This window comes from Anas platyrhynchos, chromosome 15, assembly GCF_047663525.1.
Source record: "Anas platyrhynchos isolate ZD024472 breed Pekin duck chromosome 15, IASCAAS_PekinDuck_T2T, whole genome shotgun sequence".
Lineage (NCBI taxonomy): Eukaryota > Metazoa > Chordata > Aves > Anseriformes > Anatidae > Anas > Anas platyrhynchos.
In genome coordinates, this window is record NC_092601.1 from 9,556,226 (window position 1) to 9,577,367 (window position 21,142).

General features: G+C 35.5%; 1 long non-coding RNA gene across 1 annotated transcript in view; it reads left to right on the forward strand.

The window, feature by feature from the left end:
* LOC113845224 (uncharacterized) overlaps window positions 1–20,758 on the forward strand; it is a 107,737-nt gene extending 86,979 nt beyond the window's left edge. The window contains exons 14-17 of the long non-coding RNA XR_011803645.1: window positions 2,611–2,724; window positions 6,916–7,067; window positions 7,945–8,022; window positions 20,474–20,758. This is a non-coding gene — a long non-coding RNA (uncharacterized lncRNA). The remainder of the gene's footprint in view (window positions 1–2,610; window positions 2,725–6,915; window positions 7,068–7,944; window positions 8,023–20,473) is intronic.
* The last annotated feature ends 384 nt before the right edge of the window (window positions 20,759–21,142 follow it).

Consider the following 21,142-nt stretch of genomic DNA (forward strand, 5'->3'; position numbering starts at 1 on the left):
TCTATCACAAATGAGGTCGAGGGTGGTTGAGATGTGTGGACATGCTTCATTTTGCTGTTCTACAGAACAAGCCCAATGGAGTGAGAAGTGCCGTAGCTTGCAGGTGGCAGCTGTAAAGCTCGGCTCTGTATTTGTGCACTGACTTACAGCACAGGATCAAGGGCAGTATGATCTTTGAACTCTACTGCATTATAAAATAGTGTATAGTAATATAGAAATTAAAAAGCAAGTACTGATGAGTAGATTTGATCCAATTCTCTGCTGCATTTTGCCTTTGAATGATCTACTGACGGGATTTCTGGGTTGTGACAAAAAATTCTCCTTTATGTCTGTTGTATATGTATACATGATATATAAGCATCATCTTCTACATGATACTGTAGTGATACAGTAACAGTGAATTGTGGGCAGTGAATTTTACTAAGAAGAAAAGCACACGTAAGTTGGCAGTTCAATTAATTCAGCACTGTGGTTCACTGGGAAGTTAGGGAAACAAGAACAGAAGAGCATGTATCATGCATGGAAGCTATTCGAATTCTTCATCACAAATAAATGTCTCTCTTGACATTTTTCACACTTCGTCAAATTTAGTTCAGTGGATCAGTTGTTGTATTGCTTCCTGCCTCCTGGCAGATCTGCTGCTGCAGAATCTTGCCCCATTCGTTTATTAAGAAATGAACTCAAAAGAACACTTTTTCAAACATTTCTGGGACAGGTATACTAAACTTTCTGTGGATTTTCTTAAAGTTTTCTTCCTGGAAGTTTGAGAAGCTAATATTGTCTTAGATCTCTGTAGAATCCCTGCTGCAGGTTGTCAGCACTTTTGGATGTGAGCACCTGCTTTCAGCAGACGTTTTAGACAAGAACTAAGAGATGAATTCTAGATTCTGCTACCAGATACGCATAGTGGCAGCTTCTTCTTTATAGCGTAGCAGCCACATTAGCTTAAAGAAAGATGTTGGAACCCTCCGGTTGTACGTAGATTTCTGTGTATTTTCTTACTGGGAAGTGATAAACAATGAGAGGGAGTTTATCTGTTGGAATGTGTGCAGTTAAAGGACTGAAAAATTACATTTGGAAACTTTTCTTCATATCGGTCTCTGAAGAGAAGGCTTATATCAGTGTTTAGAGAACTGGATCTGGGACATTGCTGCAATATTGTGTTGCCACCTACTCCTATCCTTTCTCTTAGAGAATACTGAAAATTGTATCTTTAAAATTGCTTTGTAGATTTTATTTTTATTTGTTTAGGTATAGCAGTTTGCTTTTTTTTTTTTTTTTCCTTTTTTTTTTTTAACAGTAGTTGACTAGGATTTATTTGATGTAAATAAAAAACATCTATGATAACACATATATTGTCACAGAGACTTTTATTTTGATACATAATACAAGGAAATGCATATTGTTGTAAATTTTAATAGTGACCCTGGGGCATATGAAGCCAAGAACATATATAAATATTGTAAAAGCATGGTTTACTGTAAAGAAGCTTCGCATACAATCTTTTTTTTTTCTTGCATCATTTTTTGAAGTGATAGTTCTTGCAATCCTCTTTCTATAGCATCATGAACTCAAGGTTGTTTATGACACTAAAACACCTTGAAGTTTTTACACACTTATTCTCTTCATAGTTAAGCAAATATATTTTTAATTATTTTTAATGTTGCTGAACAATAGTATAATGGCTGAAATGTGGATTATATTGAAGGTTACCTAGGCTAATGTTAAGAGAACCCAACTTCCTTCAGTCTTTCCCACAAAGAGTTCCAGAATGTAGAAGAAGAAGTCTGGTCTTGATGATTCTGACTTCTAAAAAGTCTTTTCCTTTTTTTTCAGTATTTAATAGGGTGCATAAATACTCTTTGTTCAACAGGACAGTTTCGTTTTAAATCAAGCAAACATTTTACTTCTGGATTTAGGAGTTGTGTTCATGTGTTACTAATTTCCTAATGAAAGGAAAGCTTCTCAGAATGGGTAATTACAAAACTGCCAGAGAAAGGCCCAGTCTCAAGCTATGATTTTTTATCCTTGTCCGTCTGTTGCTTGCTAAGTCAAATCAGACCAACCAGTTCAGTCTTTAATATATGTAGAGGCTTTGGTGTTTGTTGTTTTACTTTTGTTTCTTTAGCTTTATTTTAGTTTAATTTAATTGAAAGTCTTACTTCTTTTTTTTGGATAAAGTTTGGAGATGTAGCCACCCCAGGAAGAGGGGGGAGAAGAGTAAGATCTGTAAGAAAGAAAAGATACAGCTAAAATTCACAGGGAATGCTAACACTTTGGATGTGGCAATGTACATTGGGCAGAGCCTGTGATTTAAAATGTTTTGAAAGAGGTTTGGAAAATATTCTTGATCTAACTTTTTAGCCTTTGAAGCGTTACTTTGTGACCCCATTTGCAAATGTTCATAATCCTATAAAAGAGATATATAATGAGGTTCTTAAAAACCCTTGAACATTGATTAAAGTACTTTAGGATCCAAAAAATCATATTCATATTCATGCATAATAAAACAAGAGCCTTTATATTAAAACTGGTAACCTGCCATGGCTTCTGGGCATTTTGCTTTTTAATTCTCTCAGTCTTAAATCTGATGTTTGATTCCTTTTGCAGCCAAATCTCCCAGCTAGATTACCAGGGAGTTCAGGATTACACTTTCAATGCCAAATGCACATGTATTGGAAAAGAAATAGATAAATGGATGACTAGGAAACACAGCAGATTCAGGTATGTTTTTTCTATATTTTGTCCCTTTCTTTCTTTCTTTCTTTTTTTTTTTTTTTTTTTTTAACTAGAATGACCTGCCTTATTGTTAACATTTAGTCATATCTTTTTCAGTCTAAAATAGGAAATAGTAAATTGTTTCTGATGTCATGTTTTGATAACATTTGAATTTTAATGGTATGCAGTAAAATAATTAAAAAAACAAAATACATAGGGTTACAACTGATTAAATGTGCCAGACTGAAACCGCAGTCGGTGCATAATTACCTTCTAAACACCATACACAACACAGAGTATAATTAAAAAGTATTATTTGTAGCAGCTGTAATATTTATCACCTCTTTTGTTGTTTGATTTGTCTGGTAATACTGCTTTAATACTTTCTTAATATTTATCCAAATTAACATAATATTTAATCACCTGCTTTGGGGGAATTAAATAATTGTAGCCCTATTGAACAATTCCTTTCTCTTTCTAGGGGACTTTTCTCTTGGCACTTTCTTGCAAAGCCTAAGAGTGCTTCCAACTATAAACTCCACCATATAGCTTGTTTTAGGGTGGAAGTGTGTATTATCCCTATCTATGGATTTATATTTCAACCTGGCTAATCTAGGTAGTAAGTGCAAGCTACAAAGTCCTGTAAAAGTTCTTTAGAGGCAGATATAAAGCAGCTTGATAGTATTGGTCCGATTGCTCTTGAATAGATGTCCACATCACAGAAGAGCCTATCGTGACTGGCACTAATTGGCAGCCTTGTTGGCAGATTCTGGAATACGGTCCAAGGACTGATTGGATAGAGAGGATGAACTAATGCATCCACCCATGTTCAGGGGTAGCTGGTTCTTGTCAGCATTGACAGATTGGGGTGGGGTATGAACCTTGGCAAATCCTTTCCTTTTTTTTTTTTCCTTCATCCTTTCCGTAGTTTTTGATTTCTAGAGTTTCAGAGTGCTACTTCTCAGGGAAACAAAAACTACTTCAAAATTGAATAAAGAGAAATCAAGTTGATACTATTCCTGAAATTTCACACAATAAAAGTGTTAGTGGAAGAGATAAGGCATTTTTTTCTCAGTCATATCTAGAGAGTTGCTATTTTGACTTCTACCACAAGAGAGGACTGCCCAAATGTTTCTCAGCAGGGAAGGCGAATTTAGTGGTGATGAATCGTCTTACAAGGGGTGTGGAATATACTTTGCAGGGGAAGAACCATTTGGAAGAACCAAAGCCATTCTGCTTTTCTTTTTCTCATGTCTTGGCATGTTCTCTAAAAACAGAGACTGCCTGATTTTTAGAAGATTTTTGGCTATTGCATTTCTTTGCCTGTATGTGTAGATTCAGACAGCCTCAGGCTATTGTAGTCCAAAACCATATTTTAATAAGCAGCTGGTTTTGGTTATTGTATTTGTATTTGAAGCAGTGTTTTTGTGTGTGCATTTGTGTGTGTGTTATACATCTTTTGCTTTGTTGTGGGGGTAACAAAATGTGAATGAAAAATAGTCACTTTTGTTCAAATGGAGCATGTTACAATCTTATGAATCTGCTCATGGATGTTCATCTTGCAGATCTGGCACATCGGTAGAAGCTCCTGTACACAATTCCTTACTTTTACTCTTAGGAATTCTGGCTCTCACACTGAACATTAATTTAAAACTAATTAAAAAAGATGAAAATACTTGTGATCATTTATCCTTTTAATTAAATTAGAAGACTTGAGGGAATGTTTGTGGTCATTCCTGACCACTCACGCATTTCAATTGTAAATTAATGGGAAAAATGTTCCCAGAGTCATTTGCAACTAGTCCCGTGAGTCATGTTACTCACTGCTTTTTCAGAAAACTTCAGTGAATAGGGGCTGGGTTAATCTGATAGACAAATATTACATTAGACTGCAATTTTTATGGAAAATACATTCCTCTCCAAACACCAAATATTGCTTCGAACATCAAAACATGTAGCAGTCTTTACACTGATTTATGTGCTAAAGACCAAGGCACTTCTTCATCATGAATCTTGGTGTGTAGACCTCTGTTCACAAAGACGTTAGTAAACTTTCCCTATGTATATTATAAAGCCAGAAGTAAAAAAAAAAAAAAAAAAAAAAAAAAGAAAGAATTTTTTCCTGATAGCATGGCACAGAAGTTGACAGAAGTGGCACAGTAGACTTTATAGTTGAATGATTTAAGATTTTTCATTTCCAATTTGGTCAACCTCTATTTAGCAAGTTAGTAGTAAATTTGTAGTTCATCTTGATATTGACTGGCTGATATTAAGTAGAGAGTTTCACAACATTTGGATTATGCCTGTTAAAATTGCTTTTTTGCTGTTACTTGAAAATGTGATGGTTGTGAGCTGGTCACTGCACATACTGTATGGTGAACAAATTTAAAAGAAAAACTTGGTGAATAGTTGTCCTGAATGTGGACTCTGCAGAAAATAGTGAATATATGGGGCAGAGTAAGTGTTTGTTTGAATGTGGGAATTTTTGTTTGATGCTTACTTTTCTCTAATTTCCCATAAAACACTCCCTCAATGACAGAAGAGTAGATTGGTAAATATTATAACACATCAGGCAAAAGAATCACCACTGTAAAGAGAGGGATAACTATGAACTTGTGTTTGCTGAAGACTTAAAGCTCTCTCTCCCTGCAATGCCAATCTTATCACAGGAGGGTGGAGGAAGTAGGAAGATACAGGCTACACTTGGGAACACAACAGTAATAGAATCAGCATCTGTGGAGTGCACATGATAACGTGCTTATTTCTGATGTGCAGTCCTTTCCCAAGTTCTCAGAGGGACAATGAGACTGCAACAAAGGAATAAGGATCACTGCCAAAGTTGTCTCCAGAATCTTTAATCATGTCCAGGAAGGCATTTTTCTTGATCTTGTGAAAAGTTACCTTGTTCATTTGAGGTTAAAGTTGTTATGAGTTGGTTCACTTTAATAATATTAGATTATAAAAACATTACACATTTACATGGAGTGAGACAAACTCTGCTGTCCTGTGCTTTCTTGCCATCTAAACTGAGTTGCTAATGCTCCCTGCTAAGGAGTACAACTAGACTGAAAATCAAATATTTTTAGTGGTAATTTAAGTTTGCAGAAGACACTTCTGTAAGGAGTTTGACATTTTATGGGACAAAGAAAGAGGACAGAAAGAAAAAGTAGCCAATTCTTCACCTGTTTGTGCAGAATGTGCACCTGACACTTGATTCTGTTGGTAACACTTGGTACAAATGTGAGTTGTTAAAGTATGAACCTGTTTAGGAGAATCTTACTAACAAATAAAAACAAACAAAATAATGTAAATAAAAATATTAGACAGATTGCTCCTGCTCTTGATTATGATGTTTAATTTACACGTTAAAGAAAAATATCCGTATTAGGCAAAAACTTGTAGGAAAAAACATCTAAAGCTAAAGCAATAACAAAGGTACAAGTCATATGTAGGATGTGAACACAGGGAACCGTATCTTCCACAAGATGGAGCTGTGTGATTTCTGCTTTTGGGAGCAAGTCAGTCTATTAGTAAACGATTCTTTGATTACTGTACAAGGACAGAAGAATCACAGTTATCTATCATTGCTTTCTTACTCTGATGCTAATAAACTTCTGCAATTTAACTCAAGATGGTCATTTGGGAGCTAAAAATACAGAATTTAACATGAAGGCCTCTGAATCTCAAAGAAAAACTATGTTTAGAAAAAGAAATCCATTACCTTTCTCTTTGAAGATCACAGTGATTTGCCTAGTGTGTGGTGTCCTATCAGCTCTCCTTTATTTACTCACTTTGATGATGACTGCAGTGCAGGTTTCTTTGGAATGATTTCTTATCCTTTATGCTCTGTAACATCTGGATGAGGGAGGGGTATGATTGCTTAAATGATAATTCAAACAAGTATTCTCAGTAGCAGTGATGGACCTCCAGTTCTGGAGTGTTCATTAGATCTGAGCAGATGTAAGTATGGTAATTCATCAGCAGAATGGAATACTGACTTTGAAAGCAGGAACTGGAAAAGATTAAGGAGTCTTAATAGAAAAATAATAGAACTTGAGTGCTTGGTGCAATCAATGCCTTTGCATAAGAAAGTAATACGATGTTTTCCTAAATAAGCAAGGAAAGCAACAGAAGTAAGGAGAAGGGATTGTTTTATCTGTTTTGTTTTGTTTTTCTTCTTTACATGGCATTGGTCAGCCTGCCTGTGGAGAATAGAAAGAAATGGTGAATTGAAAACTTTCAGAGCCAGGGTTTGACATCAGTAGAACAGAACAGAAGCAAAGATCAGGGAACACTAGGATTCTCTCAGCTCAATGTGGACCAAAGATCTTGCAGACAATGGCCTGAAGGTAAGAGCACTTCCACAGCATACCAAGAATCTCTTCTTTAAAAGTTCAGTTATTGAGGTGTTAATAACCTGGGCTATGCCAACTGTGTAATTACTGATCCAGCAGGTGTAGACCCAGCTAAAAAGGGCATGATTAGACCAGGCCTCCTGGGTCAAGTGGTGGTTGTGCTGAGAGATTGAAGAGCACTCAGGGATACTGGCCCACTTGAATTAACACTGGCACTGCTGTTTTGTTTGCAACATTGTTAAATCACAGCAAATCTGACATTTGTTGAGTTTTCCTGGTTTTTATTGTTTTGGATTATAGTGGATTAATGATTACAGACTCTTTACAAACTTTATAAAATGATCCTATTACAGCTGATAAAGGTAAGCCTGGTTTCCAATATGTGCACTCAAGCTGCAGCTCCCTTTTTCATTCACCTTTCATTGCTAAAATCTAGCTTCTCCACTGATTCCCAAATGCATGTCCAAACTACTCATCTGATACCTTGCTTGTGGCTGGGTGAGAGGCAGAAGACCTGTGACTGCTTCTGAATTACATGTAAGCAGATTGTGTGGCTGATACATACACAGTGATCAGCTTGCTGGTATGTCAAGCATAATAGATAATTGCTGAGCTTACACAGCAATATTTTCCTCACTGGGAAGACTCATGTCAGTCTTTGTCTCCTACTCAGCTGTCAGTTCTCATGGAAACTTGTTGGAACTTGATATCTTTGAGACCAGGTCCTTTTGTCAGATTTGATCAAAATTAGCCAATTCATTCAAAAGTTAGGAGGGAGGAGATGAGAAATGACAGGTTGGTGGTACATCTGTGTAATTTATTTCCTTACAAAACTGGCACGGAAATCAAAGTATTCTAATTTTCAAAACAGGCAATCAGAATTCAGTAGCATGCATACAACTGAAGCTTCTAGAAATTCGGATAATTTATGAGCACAATGTACTATGTGGTAAGTCACCATGTTGAGTGTCATCGTTTTGGGTTTATGTACATATCTTTGAGTTTATGGATATGTAAGTCCTGTCACCTTATCACATTCAGTACAGAGAATCTACCAGAGGATAAAAAGTAGATTGTCTAACAGTCTCCCTTTCAGGCTGTTTATCTAACACAGGCCAATTTGGGAAAAAAAAAACAAAAACAAAACCAAAAACAACACAAACACAATTCCAGTGATCATAATGCCAATAACAACAGTGGAGTGTTGATTGTCCACTTACTCTTTTGCGGTGAAAAATATTTTAGCCAAAGAGGAAAGCTGAAGGAAATAGTTGATAGTAGATGAGAACTATGTTGCCACATCTTCTTAAACTCTAATAAGCTTTTTGTTGTAGTGAACTGATCCGCTTCATACTTTTAAAATATAATTAAAGAAAGATGCTGCTTTTATAAACATTAGGTGGACAAAGGAGATCACATAGTTACTGAATTGGCAGCCCATGGATTATAATTTTCTTGCAGAGTTTCTCTTCTTTGATTATGTGTTTCTGAAGGCAGGGAAGGTAAATGACTATTAAAGAAGTTAAAATATTGCCGGCACTATGTACATGTAAGTAATAGTGAAACAATGTATCCCAAATCCATGCATTTTTTATTTTATGTGAGATAAAATGAACCACACAGGTGTTCTGTTTCCTCTACTTTACTTTTTTACACATTTGCCATAAGACTTTTGAGCTGTGCCAGTCTTCAGTTTGTAAGAATATTCTTACATTTGAAAAAGGCAAGAGAAATGATGCTGTGGTACAAAAAAGAGATTTTGACTCTGCACAATATTCCAGCTAGATAGATTTTTTTACCTTCACACTATCTGTTGAGAAAGATAAGATTATGTATATTCTGTTACTAAATCATATTTATGAAAGAATGGGAACTCTATAATATGATTCTCCCCCTCCCTCTACAGGTAGGAAATGTAAGAATCTGCTTGGTTGAGACATACTTAAAAGATTTTCAGAAATGAATAATCCACATCCATAATGTCACTTGAATTGCATCCCATGAGGGAAAGCATGAAAAGAAAAAGGCAGGCATTACTAGTCAAGCTTTACTTTTGCACCACCAATAAACAACATTTTAAGTGAAACACAAAAGCAGTTAAGTGTGTGAAATTCATAATATGAAAAGGAGGCACGTAATAACAGGGAGAGTTTCTGAAGTAACTTAAAGAGCCAAATGAAGGTGCTTTCTTTGCAGGTAAGTATAGTGCAGCCTACACACTTCAATCAAGCCAGCAGTAGGCTTTAATAAGTGATAATAAAGTGTGAAAGGTGGTTTTCTGAGAAGCATGGAAAGATGCATGTACTTATTGCATGTAATTATGTATCCAGTAAACAGACACCAAAATAGCTGTTCCATGTTGCCTTGCACTGTGGCACCCAAACAGCAGAGTAAGTAAGTATCCATGGCCTTAACTGAAGCTGAGTTTGCAGTTTTGATCTGATGAGTTTAAAGTTCATACGGTGGGAAAGGTCAAAAATGATAATCAGGCTTGAAAAACATACATGTAACTGCTTTACAGGTATCCTGCCAATTAGCAGGCTGTATAATTAAAAGACGATGAAATACTTGTGTAATTTTAACACTGTGAAACAGTGTGTATTGGAACATAACAGTTTATTTAACTAGAATGATATAGCTATCTTGTTCACTTGTAGATACAATTTGAAGTCCATTTTATCTTGGCACTCAGATACGGAATGTCTATACTTGTGGGGTTTGTTATCTGGAAAATGGAGTACTTTCTGATAAAATTAATAATTAAGAAAATACCAACTGCTTTTTCCCATAATGAAATCATTTTGCAACTTGTTTCAGCAGCAACAGAATTTCAATCTGCTGTTAGCCATCCAGCAAGCTCACTATATGTACTTATATGGGATTAAATTTCAATTTCCCTGGCCTATTTCAACTTGTTCACATATTGATTATTCTTGAAAAACATTGGAATAAAAACAAGTAAAGAACTCTTCTTGTGAATGCAGTTAAAGTGCAATTTTTCTATATAAAGACAAGCCAAGATGAAAAGTACACCCAATCAATTTAAGACAAGCCTGATAAGTATTGGAGCAAATTTGTGCATATAGCCTCCACTTAAAATAAAAAGGTAACTGAGTAATTCCCGCTGTGCTCTTTGTAGGCTGCCCATGGATGCCTATGGTCATTGGGTAACACACTCTGTATGAAGAAAGGTGCCTCAAACACTTCTATTCCAAAAGTAGCGTTACTTTAGAATAAATACTGTGACACAAAGAAAGTGGTGATTTTTAAAGTCACCTCTAGCAGAACTTTTAGAAAGCTTTTGTCTGAAGTATGCATCTACTTATTTTATTCAATGCCTTTTTTGATTTGGAGAACACACTTGATTGACAACATTCTGCCCAGTGGGTATTGAGGTCTAATAACTACTTGTATGACTTGTAATGAGAACTTCTGGGCTGGTTTAAATACTAAAGGGAGAATGAAGAATAGAGAAAGAATAAAACAGCACAATTTTCATTGATAAATGTATGTTGAAGCCCTTGATTTTTCTGTTGTCCTTCAGCAGGAGGAATTTTGCTAAGAAATACTTTTTTCCTTATACTGACCCCACAGGAATGGACTTTCCAGGCTAATGGATGAGAAGACTTTTTAGGATCTCTCCTTTCTCTCCCTCTCTCTCTCTCTTATTAAATTTAATTTTGTTGTTGTTGTTGTTGTTATGTTATTATTATTATTATTAATTATTATTATTATTTTATGTTTACCAATGTGAACTCAGAGTTCCTCTTCTGCTGCTGAGGTTTAGAAGTTAGCCTTGTCGCCTTGTCCCCCTGGCATACTCTTTTGTTTTCTAGAATTTACTCTCCTTATACACTTAATAGGAACTGTTTAGAAGCCATGTAGTGTACAAAATCCATCTTCTTCCCCAAAACATAGCTGTAAAATACATATTACCATACAATGGATACTCGATCAACTCAGTAGTTGAGCCGTGATGTGCCCCAAATGATGTGCAAATACAATGAAGGTGTAATGAGATGTCAGCTGGAAATGGAGCGTCCTGGCTGAGCACCAGGGCCCTGTCTCTGGGAATCAGTGTGGCATTCTGTTAATATTGCAGGCTCATGAATGTTTTAGCTTGAGTAAATGCAAAAATCCTTCAAACTCTGTCTTTTATGTATCCGGCTGGCTAGAAGAATCTGCTGCAGGGTTAGTTAGCTTTCTACTATGATTCATAGATGTGCTTTCTCTCAAGTGTATTCTCTTATACAGGAAATGTTGCTGTGTTCTCCTTTCTTTGAAATGAAATGTTCTTGCCTGTTGTTTCGAGTGCTGGAACTTATATTTTAAAAAGTATAATTAATTGTCATCAAAAGAATATATGCCTTTTTTTGAGGGGTGATTCCTGCCTAACAGTACCTGTTTGCCTGTTCACTCAGCATGAATTAATTGGATCTTTATCTTCTCTCCTTCCTTTCTGTATTTTGCCTTCCTTTCTGTGGAAAGGCAAAAGCTCAGCCTCAGAAATCCATCTGAAAACTCTCCCTTCATGTAGAAAAATGAGAGTGCTATGGTGTAGAATGGGAGGGCCAGTATAAGGGAAATCTAAGATAAAAAGTACTTTACTCAGATACATTTTTACCGAATAACAGAACAGGTGTAGAAAAGTAAAGAAAAAAAAAAAAAAGAAAAAAGGACATTTGCAGGCTGTATCTTGTATATTTTCATAAACTCTTTTGTGACCTATTAGTTTTTTTTTTTTTTTTTTTTTTTTTAATAGTGACAATAGCGCAAGAAACATATGATGATGTTTTGGACAAGAAACATTATTTCAATCCAGATTATTACTATTTCTGGATCCAAATTACTTCAAACCCATCGTGTTGATTAAATAATTGCTTACATTACTAGGTAGCAGACTAGCTGCCACCCGTATGAAGTTTAGGCTTAGCTCATGGGCAAAAGGGAACGAAATTACCAGTTTAAGGAGATTCTCCTTGCCTTCGGGCCATAGCAATGCAGGGATACCAGCTTTTCAGGAAAGAAGAACAAGAAGGTGATAGCAGAGCTAGGAGAGGGTTTATTAGGAAAAAGTAGAATCCTGAGCTCTCTGAACATGCTGAAACTGCTTTTATGAGACGGGGGAAAATAAGACAGTTAATGAAATAGTAATTTGGGAGATCTGAGTATACTCCATTGAAGAATGATGGCACCCTGATAAGTGGATGGTCTTCCTGTGTTTATGAAGTTTAGTGTAGATGAAAAAATACATTAAAGAGGTGCCTTTTTACTCAAGTTAGAGAATCCCCTGGGATGTAAAAATACCTGTGTAGTGTACCAGTGGTATTGAAGTGATGCTGCGCAGTCACAAGATCAACATTTCATTGTTTCCATGTTTCTTGATAAGAATATTAGTTGAATAACAGAGCTCTTTTTTTTCTTTTTTTCTTTTTTTTTTTAGAAAATGTTTCCAAGCCATTCTCAATTTTTACATATGAAATCATAAATGTCTTAAATACAGACCTGAGGGAAAATTTTAGGAAACTAATATAACCTCTGAGTTTGAGTTTAGTACGCAGAAGGAAGAAAGTACAGGTGAACAAGTATATGGCAGATGGTCAGCAGAAATATGTACAAAGACAAAATAAACATTAACACTATGCTGGTCGGTATTCAAATACATGAGCAGAACGACTGCCTCCTCACCTGCTAAGTAATCTTGTATGGCAAGTAAGGAATAACACAAACACCGGAGATGTGAGCAGTAGAACCGAAGAGTTTAACAACTAGTGTGCAGCACATTAAAAAAATAAAAATCTTAGAGGGATAACATTAAAATTAATGATGCCATGGACTGTAAAGAAAAATTTATGGGTATTATAGATAAAAGAGAAGCCTTTGGGGGAAGGACATAAAAGACATTACACTAAATAATGTTGGAAGCAATTGTAGCATAATTAAATAACATTTGGGTATTTCCAATGTATAGTTTAAAGGAGAAATGATACAGACATAGAAGGAGAAAAATACAGACAGCCCGGATATCCCTGGTAAGATTAGTTGTCTCATTCCTTCCCTGAATAGAGATAATCCTTTGACCATAAAATATTGGGATTAAGTGAAAATATTAAGCAAAACCAAGTTGGTAAGTTTGTGGGTTTGGCATTCCCACATACATTTCTTTTTGCCGTAGTCAAGTTTACTTTCCAGTTCATTTGCTGTTTTGACTGCTGTAACTGTACAGCTCTTTATACAAAATTTTTTGGGCAGCTGCTCTGAACAATCTAACTCAGGTGTAATATCCACTTACTTGGAGTAATAATGACTTTTGAGCCAATAATAAGAAAAAACTAGTCTAGGAGAACTCCCCTTTCTTGTACATTATTGAGAGATTTCTGTTACACTCACGTTCTGGATATATCACAGATATCAGCTATAGATGGGGGACCTCCCTTTTTCCTGCAGGCATATACACACCTTCCTGTTCTGCATTAGATTAATCTTTCAAGGACACCAACAAACTTCTCTTTATGAAATTTGCAGAATAAATGCACTGTATGTTTCACTACTAAATGTAAAATATTTCACTGGAGACTTCCACAGCTTCTTGAGACTGGAAGCTTCATGGTTCTACTTAGTACAGCAAAAGTTTGCTAGATTACAGATATTATGTGCCTTCAGATAGGGGTTATTGCTTGAGTCACAAATGAGATGAATGTAGTTTTGTGTTTTTCATTAAATTTCACCCTTTTTTTTGTTTTGTTTTTGTTTACAGCATAAGACTTGCTTTTTCAGTTTAACATTTCTTTTGTATATGTGCAAACAATTGTAAGGCCTGTATTTCTGAAAATAGTAGGTCTCTTTAAAAAACCTTTATTTAAGCTGCTGGTGATATGAGAAAATATAATTATAGCAGCAGTTTCTAATTCTGCTACACATAAAATAAAAGTTTGATCTGTGATAAACTCTAGAAAAAGCATGTAGTGCTATAAATGAAACAGTTTTAAGAACTAGGTATAAAAAAAGTTGTGTTTAGAATGAAAAAGAGGGTTTCATAGTATGTTCTGTTATTCTGGTATAACTTGAAGAGATAAAAATGACTTAAAAGTTCTGTGTTGTTTGTCTGCAGTTTGTGTTGTCTCCTTTTCTAATCCTTTCAAAGGAAGAAAATGAAGAAGACAAGTAAAGGAATCCAAAAGGCATGCATCTACAATTCCTGTTTGTGTGCTTGCATGTATGATACATATACATGTTTTAAATTTCTCCATGTTCTTGTCCTTCCATATAGAAATGATGAATATGCACTTAAGTATTGTTCTCCTTCTCCGTTAAATGGTGATGACATGCTGGTGATGACATGCTGGTGTTCTTCCTGATATTTTTCTCAGGCAGATACAATAGTCAGTGATGTATTTCAGCTGTAATCTAACAAGCTTAATTAAAGTTGCTGACTTCTTTAATTTGATAATGTAACACAGTTTTTATAGGAGTCCTTTGTTGTTTCAATGCGTGAACCAAAAACCAAACAGTTTGCACTAAGGAACGGGCTTTATGCTGTGTGAATATGGTGTGGCTCTCCTTGTATGGCTTAACACTGGCGTTGTCAGTGGTCTTGGTGTATAAACGTGTAACTGATGCACTTAAAGAAAACTTGAAATAAGATGAGTGGAATGATTTCCATATTTTTCACTACCTAGTTTTCTAAAAAAGATCTTTTGTCAATGTATCTACACATGTAAACCAGCTGAAATGTTACATGTGCACATATATAGACACTAATGAGAACAGGTATGTGCAAAAGAAATATGTATGTATGTGTTTTAAGATTACTTCCACTTCTGTAGAAGCAGAAATTTTCTGCAAAGGGTGATTAGCTTCTAGCTTGTAGGATCTGTTGTCTTTTTTTCCTCCTTTTTCCTTTTTTAAAGTCTTTATGTCAGTTTTACAAGCTTAGATACCAACCTTTTCTGAGCTTTATTGGCAAGTGGTGAACAATGGTCTCCGGTGTATAAGGAAGTTCTGCAGTGAGTAAATTTAAATTTAAATTCCAGCACATTTTCCGTGACAAACTGTAATGTCTGCACATCAGCCACTTTTGTTAATAACTTTGTGATGCCCTTAGAAAGAAGAGAGATCACAGTATATTACAGAAATATATTTTTTTTTCATTTTGTTTTCAGTATTTCATAAGCCTGAACCCAAAACAAGTTCAGAGATTATGATGCCTACATCTTCCATCTACAGCTTACTACAAACTGGTATGGAGTTATGCATCTACACTCAGACTTGGCCAGATACAAGTCTGCTGCAGCCAAAAAGCAGGCCTGGGTAACTGGCCTGTCCTGCTCTTCTGGGAGCTTTTGGGGCTGCTGTGGTCCCTTTTAGCTGCTGGCTTGCCTCTGGGTGGAGCGTCTTGCTCTTGCTGCTCCCTTGCACTGCAGTCACAACAGCTTCTGATTTGAACAGCACTTGGACTGATGGAGTCGGTGCCTGGCAGACTGCATCTGGAGATACATAAGCATGCCATTTCTATGCAGGTTTTTTCTTGGATCTGAACATATGCAGGGATTTGTGAGTGTTAAATACTTTTACGATGGAAACTGCGGGAAAAGCAGATAATAAGTAGCTTAGAGTGTATAAACAATTAGGTCTATGTAAATTAAAAAAGTTGTTCTGAGTACCAGTACAGCAGTGGGTTTCCCTGGTCAATTTAAGAAAAATCTGTCCTGTCATCCAACCTGACTCAAACATCTTTTGTAATCAGGTTGTGTGTGTGGACCTGCATGTCAACATCTGCCTCTCACAGGCAACCTTTCTTTTCTTGAATATATACCTCTTCTTGTCCACCCCTAGTCCACTGGACTAAATGAGCTTAAAAAGAACGAACAACCCTAAGAAGTTAATAGAAACTGCAAAAGCATGACATACCAGGTAGGAGATGGAATAGGAGCTGAGGAATGTTACAAGCCAGTTTGCAGCATCCAGAGATTCTGAAATGGATAAGCAGGAATGTCCTTTGGTAAAATGTACATAACAATATTCATGTGAAAAAGAAGGCAATGAACTCATTCCATATCCTCTGGGAACAGGACTAGAAATCTCTCAGGAAGAGTTTAGGTAGTGTTATCTTGTAGGTGTGGCTGGTGCCATGCAGGACTGGGGGACGGACTCTTTGTAGTGGTATAGTTAAAAAAAAAAAAAAAAAAAAAAAAGAACTATATAAACATTAAATCTGAGAGAGTATGTAATAAGTAGAAATGAAGTAAAAGAATAATAATATGAATCTCCATGTTTTTATTGCATGAAAGGATTTTCTTGTTATTAGTGCTGCATAAGCTTTTTTCTTATTTTTTTTTTTTTCTGAAATGAGTACAATGAATTTATGTGGACAGACTGTTTCAGAGATTGAGTGGCTTGTGTGTGTGAACCAAGCACAAGTATCTATAATAATGAAAAAAAAATCACACAAAGAAACTATTTAAAGACTGGTTAAAAAGAAGGTGCTTTTGCAGCTGAATGCATTTTCTGATGTCTTCAACTGATGTAAGGAGGAAGGTGCCATCCATATTTATGCTTCATTAAATAAGCATAAGTAGACCTGAAAAATAAAGGAAAACTGCAACTTTCTTCCTTGTCAGCGTGAAGGAACTTGTCAGTGAGAGATGCACTATTTAAACTTTGCCAGCCCAAAATATGGAACAGAAACAAAACAGAAAAGCTTTTATAAAACATATAAAAATAAAGTCTATTTCCCAAATTCCAAAAGAAAGAAATTGCAATTATTCAAAGTCAACAAACACCAAAAGCTTTTCTATGTGGTTCAAAATTCTGACATGAAGAATAAAATCAACAGCTACTAGACTGATTTGATATCTTCAGTATTTTAGAAAATGGAATAATTAATTGTTTTTTCTTTTCTGAAAGTGGGAAGCTTTTATTTTTTTTTTTATAATGACGGTTCTGGAAGTTCTGCTTTTGTCGGCTTTGCAAATATTGTTGCTAAAAATGTTTGCAACTGCCCCTGAACATGATTATGATATATCATAAATATATATATATATATATATATAAAAATATAAATATATATGATATATATATATATCATAAATATATATATATATTTATGATTCATATTTATGATATCATAAATATATATATATTTATGATTCCATCATGCATATTTTGTTGTGATTTTATCATCAATTCCATAACTGTGGTGAAACTTCATGGTTTCCTTGATCTCCTAAGGTTTTAGGTGGTAGAGGCATTTTATATTTGTGTTGAAAAATAGCATTTTCTTGGTAGATATGGACAAACTTCAATGATGGTCAATATTAATATTAAAATATCACAGAAGAGGTTTAGCTTTAGTATTCATGAATGATTTTTTTCAAACTTCGGCAGCATTATACCTTTCTCTATAGTGCTAGAGTTCTGCTGCACATTAACAGGGTTTGACCAGAGTTCTATAAAACAATTTTTCTGCAGAGGCAGTGGTATGTATGCTTAGTGAATATCAATAGAATTGTAATACATAGGAGCAACTGATGATGCTAACCCCTTAGCTCTTTCAACACAGGCTTTGTATTTTGTTCCTGCTGTCAGTATTGTAAGTCTCCTAAATTTCCTTTAGTGTAATTTTTCTACAAAAGTTCTATTGGCAGAGTTTATCTTTTAATTTTTCAGCTGAATGAATGTCAAGCTATCTTCTTTCATATCCGTGTGCCCTCTGGTTTGGAAAGTCCATCTCTCAAGCACCTAGATTGGTTATAGGTTCTCTGTTAACAGAAGTTTGCAGTTAGCTGTTTCTCAGCTTACCCTTTCCTTACTATGATTTAGAACTTCTCACTCAGGTCTCTGCAGATTATCAAAATGGCAACTAATGGAAGAGGCAAACCTAATAAGCAGGATTTTCAACCCTTGAGTGTTATAATACCTTGTTGTATTGTGGGGTAGTAGCTGCTTTAAGATATGTAACATTCAGAACAAAAGATGAATTTGCTCAAGAACTGAAATATATATGAACGTTTTTGAACTTTGGGGTCAACTGTGGTGTGGTTTGGTGTGGAAATTCCTTTTGTATTCAGTATTCTGGTGATGGTTACTTGGAAATTCAGAAAATGCTTATAGTTACAGGTTTTAAAATAGAATTGTGGGTTACTGCAACATGCTGATGTTGTTCAGCCTATTTAAGAAGAGAGAAAGGCAGGACAATATATCAGGAAGGAGTCTCCTCTGGTTTAATCAAATAAGCTATTGTCATATAATCCATTATTGGTTGTTGCAGTTCAGGTATCACCACTTCCTTTTGTCTTAGCCTGGAGCTGCATTGAATTAAACCGCTACTAAACATACCTCAATTCCAGTTATATAAAATGGCTTCAACCATTCTTTCTTATATGTGTTGCTATATTAAGTGTCTCAAAGCTTCCTACCTATAGGGTTGCATTAACTATTGAGAGAAAATTAATGTAAGTACATGCAGAAAATAGCTCTGTAAGTAATGTTGAAAAGCATTCTTTAAAAATTACTGTATAGGCTTTTTTTTTTTTCTCTGTTTGGACATATTCTTTCTGTTGCACTTGTTAGAAGTCCCTCTTGTAGACTGTCACCACCATCATGTTATCCTGCTGTTGGGAAAAACTATAACAAGAGGTAACATCACCTGTTGTTTTCTTTGCTGGTTATATATACTTTTAGTTGATACAGTCTAAGGCGTGTATTTGTGTGTGCTTGCATATCAGTTACTCTACTTTTTACATAATTCACCTAAGGTGTCTTACTCATTGCAAAGTAATCCGTTACCCCAATGGTTCTTAGCTTCTTCTAGTATCTACATTCTGTATGTATCCTTGACAACTGATTTTAGGACAAGCTAACTTTTTTAAAAAACTGCCTATTAATTTTCTTTTTTTTTTTTTTTTAAGAACAGTATGAATGCCTTTTGAACATTCGAATGGAAATACATTAATAGCTCCAGTGCTATGACATATATACAGGAAGAGAAGGTTTAAAGTAATGCATCTATTAAGAGCTGTTGGAAATAGCTCTTATCTGGAGCAGTCTGATCAGCATCCACCAGAGCTTTTGAGCATGGTTGGTCTACAGACAGTTAAACATCCCTTCTCTGATTTTCCCAACTTCCTTGCAGTTCATTCAAAAGCACTGAGATTTCTTCTCCTGCGATGTGCTGTTAAACCTCTCCTTTGTCAGTTTTGCTCCTTTGTCCAATTTGGTGACTGTGCTCTTCTACTCCCTCTGCAGAGAATTTGGAGGAATTTGAAATGATTTCAGTTTTAGCCAACTAATTGTCCTGATATGTTCCTGATTAAACCAGTCTGAGCTAGATAATGAAAACATCTGCTTCATTTGTTGTCAGGTTCTAGCTCCTTATACAAGCTTGTTTAAAGTACATTTATCCACACAACCAAAATTGGTTTCAACTTAGCAGTAAAGGCAGCCATTGTCAGTTTTACTGTTTTGCAACAGATTTGCTACATATTGTGAACCTTCAGCACATTTCAGCACATAATTTTAACCAGAAGTTGTAGAATACATGTAACAAGAATATAGGCTTGAAATAAAAAACAGTTTTGAGATGAGTTTGGTTGGCGTTTTACACTAATTGAAATTCCTTTGTATGTTATTCAGAGCAGATAACCTAACTTTCCCAGATATTCATGTCAATTTAATTTCAAAATTTCCAACAAACTTTTTGTGTTGTTCTTATTACCCTCAAAGACAGATATTAAGCTTTTTGTTTAAAAAAGAAAAAAGGAAATACTCCAGGGAAACACCTTCTCTCTGCAGTTTCCCATGCAGAAATGATGATGATCTGAAAGACAGAAGTTTGGGTTATTATGATGCCTGAGTTGTAAATAGCCCTGTGTATTAAGTATTGTGTATTTAGCTCTAAATTGCTCAGATGCTCAGATGTCATTATTTCTTCAGTCATAATAATGCCTCTTTATTCTCTTCGGAGAAAAAAAAAAACAACAAAACACACAACAACATTTTCATAACAAAAAAAAAGGAAAGAGGCAGTTATTGCAAATATGCATTACCCATGTCATGTGTGATTAAGTGTTTTGCAACAACTTAACAGTGTATAGTGGGAAATTAGGTTTCAGTAGTAAACTGGCTAAGCAATGAGAAACAATACATCAGAAGCTTAAGATCAACTCCTTTGTTCCACTGCTAATATTGTTTGAAAGGAGTAAATTCTTGTACTGTATTCTGTGATAAAGGAGAACACTTTATGCCATGGTAAAGATTATTTTTTTAAGAAATAAGAAATGGTTTGTATACTACTTTTTTTATTTTTTTCCCTCTCATTAGCAGGACCAGTTCCAGGAATCTAAACCAACAGTATTTTTAACATAATTGAATGTGACCTCTTTCCTCTCTTCCTTTGACAGCGCCCCATATCTTGCTGTATACTGAGCTACTCCAGAAAATCACAGCAGTGAAAAGCACGGACGCGGTACACCATACTGGGAGAAAAGTTCAGTTGCCAGCTTGTAGTAGGAGGGATGCATATTCAAAAAGGCAGACTGTAGCTAGTTGCTATTCTTTATAACTTTCTTTAACTTTGCCTTTTATTGTAGTATGCTTTCCTCAATACAGTTTCACAGAAAACTCAATTCTGTCATCTGGTGTGATCTAACATTGCACGCGTTTTTACCTTTCTACTAATGTGCTGTGGGTACATCAATGGTATCCAACCTTGTCCTCAATTGGCCACCTAAGGTCTGTTCCCCGTTACCATGTGAGTGTATATGCTTATCTAATGGAGCCACTGTGCTCACTTGCCCTCATCTGATGCAAAGTATGTACATCACTATGTAACCCAGTAACTGCAAAAAGACACTACACTATGTGGCATAGTTCAAGCACCCACTTCATGGAAAACAGGTACTTGGGATAAAGATACCCCAGAAAAGTTTATGGCAAGAAACAAAAGTTCATAAAAGTCCATATGAGTTGTCCTGATGAGTTCTTCCTGGGCAGGAGACTGGCAAATCTTATATGTTTTACAGAAAGACCCTTATAATATCTACTACCATATTACACATACCATTTATTGG